The sequence below is a fragment of the Adiantum capillus-veneris genome, chromosome 9, assembly GCF_014529385.1.
Source record: "Adiantum capillus-veneris isolate H3 chromosome 9, ASM1452938v2, whole genome shotgun sequence".
Lineage (NCBI taxonomy): Eukaryota > Viridiplantae > Streptophyta > Polypodiopsida > Polypodiales > Pteridaceae > Adiantum > Adiantum capillus-veneris.
The window spans coordinates 69,858,963-69,861,889 of NC_140939.1; the positions used below are offsets into that span (position 1 = coordinate 69,858,963).

Consider the following 2,927-nt stretch of genomic DNA (forward strand, 5'->3'; position numbering starts at 1 on the left):
CCACCTATTGATAGACATGTAGATCAGCGAGGATATGCATAAGCATCAGCGCCATGAGTTGCCCCTAGTTTTTTATGAGCTAGCAAAGCTTGATGTACAATATGGGGAGCCCTATGCGATTTGTGAGCACGACTTAGACGATGATGTAGATGAGGAGATTTGGTGCGATGTTATGCCAGATGCGATAGGCTATGATCATCCTGTGTCTATGTGCGATTTGGGTGAGCTCAATGGAAGCCAGTTAGAGACTAAGGTAGACCCTTGATCCTGGTAGGATTGGACTTTGGTAGCGTGAGGATGCTATGCATGAATTTGAGTGGGAGATGGAGGAGATGGTGTCCAGCACATGTGGTTGCCCATGTGTGCTTATGGATGAGCGCGTAGAAACTGTAGTCCATGACGATATATTGGACATTATGCCCGAGGTTACTCCTGTTGTCAAGCATCACAACTTGCCACTTGTTGATGAGGAGAGTATTTGCGACTGCCTTATGACTTGGAGGAGGATCAGCTCGTTGTTTTGAATGAGCCGGTCAGGCTCCTTGTAGTCTTTGTGAAGCTCGAGTCATTTTTGAGCTTGGGCTTATCATCTATTATGGAACGGCCTATCACCTATTGATAGACATGTAGATCAGCCGTTTAGGCTTGCGCCTCGCAAGATGTTACCTTGAGTGGACACAGGTCCGAGAAGACTGTACAGATTCATAGTATGTACAAAAATTTATTTTGGTCTTGATGGAGCAGCCTTATAGCTTTGAGTTGTCTCATTCTACCTTCTATCAATGGCTTTTGTATGCTTGTATAATTCAGATCAATAACACCAAGGTTGCTGCATTTGTGTCCATGTTTGCAAAATGCAGATGGGTAAGATTATTTTTCTGCGTGGTTCCTTGGTCAAAATGTACGTCAAAATGGGACATTCTCATTCAAACATCAAAATTTGTTGATGAGCATATTATCAAGAGTGGGCTTGAAGTAGAATTGTTTGTGATGTGAAGTCTTATGGACATGTATGTTCAATGTGAAAACCTTACAAATACCTTTAATGTTCTCAAAAGAGTACCGGTTAGGAATGTTGTCTTATGGAATGCTTTGCAAGGCGCTAGTCCCCTTGCTTCATTTGCTTTGAATTGCAAGCCCCACAGTCAATTATGGTTCCAATCATTATCATTGGGGATTGAGCAAGTTTTTAGCGGTGAAGTTTATGCACAGCTGGTTGTTTCACCTCAAGTTTTTATGCCTTTCGGATTGGTTATCTGGAGGGCTTCGAGATCCAGGTTGAGGGGATTGAGGAGTGCTCTCTCGCCTCGTTTGCATTACTCACTGAGAAGTTTCTGTGCAGCTGGTAGTTTCAGCTCAGGTTTTTGTGCCTTTCGGATTGGTTATTTGCAGGTCTTCGAGAGCCATCTTAAGGGATTAGGGACATCCAGCCCTTTGATTTCATCGTATCTAACCAGTCAAGCCAGGACCGGGAGCTCTAGCAGCCCATAACTAAGCTTCGGGCATCTCCCACCAATGGGTACCTCGTTGAGGGTATCATAGCCGAGAACTGGCCATCCATGTCATCCTCAGCCCCATACATGTGCGTCCATAACAGGACCTGCACCCCTCTTGCTCAACTGCATCCTAATGGCGACCAATCCCAGAGGGTCCACCTTGGCCCAACGAATAACCCATACGAGAACTTTGAATACATTCCCCTTTGAATCTCGATAACCACAACCGTGATCCAATCACCGTGCATCTTTTCGTCGAAGGGGCTCGCGCCCGCCATGTTTCCATAGGACAGACCTGGTTGTCTCATAACCGACGTTCCCCACATCTTCATACACTTGTCATGCCTTCCCTGGATTTGCCTACGTAAAATCCCTGGCTCCCTATTCAATACCACAGCCTGGCTTCTCAACTTACTCTCATCCTGATTTCGGTCAGGTTCAGATGGTTCTCCTCGCAACTGCTGGCCGCTGGCCACTTCTGTCCATACCCGTTCTGATTCCCCTGGGCTCTCACTAAGAACCTCATCCAAGGAGGCTGGACCTGTAGCATAACTTAAAGATGGTGCCCCACAAGGCACCTCCAACATCCCTTCCTGCCTTCGATGCCAACCGGCCAGGCCAAGTGGGGGTTCCGCTTCATCAAGCAACTCTTGGACCTCTTTCTGAGTTCCATCATCCAACACCTTCCTAGGCATATGCATTCCCATGGTTCCTGTTTTGGGCACAAAGCAACTCCCAACTCGTAGATCGCTTTGCCCTGCACTAACTTGCTTGTCCCATTCATTCGATGAGTAGAAGTCAACAGTACCCGCGCTTGGCACTCCCCCCCACTTCCTTCATTTCTCATACTGAGCTTTGGCGAGTTCCACAAATAAAATCTGTCTCTTGTCGTCTTCTGCTTGGAGCTGAGGAGCATGGGGGTAAGAGTCAAAGTTGACTATGCCGCTTGATTGTTGACTTAGAATAATGCTTCATTAGACTCTGGAATGGTGTAAGAGTACTGCGTTCCACATCATGTCTTTGAGGTGGGGAATCACGACGTGGGATCAAAGTTTCACCAAACTTTGAATACATGATAGGGCTGCAATGTCTGGTTTTTGTGCTTGCGAAACTATTCTGCCTCACCGAGTGAGAAAATGTAGCAGCATCAGAACATAAAAAACTGTCTATTCTGACCTCTTCATCATGCATATGAGGATCGAGTGTCCACGTTGGCAGCGACGAAGGAGGGGAGGGTACATCTTGCATGATATCTGCACATGTATCCAAAATCCGTGATAGATTGATAGGGATAATGTCCCCATGTCCATATGCTACCCTTGCAGCTCTGGATAAGCTCCCTTGCCCCTTGAATGAGATTTTGCTCCAAAACACAAGCGAGACATCTGTATTCGGCTTTGGCATTACCGTGATAATAAATAGCTGCACCTT

The 2,927-nt window shown here is 46.4% G+C and overlaps 1 pseudogene; it reads right to left on the minus strand.

Annotated features, from left to right (window-relative positions):
- Positions 1–1,477: 1,477 nt before the first annotated feature.
- Positions 1,478–2,412, minus strand: LOC147450644 (uncharacterized; annotated as a pseudogene).
- Positions 2,413–2,927: the final 515 nt, after the last annotated feature.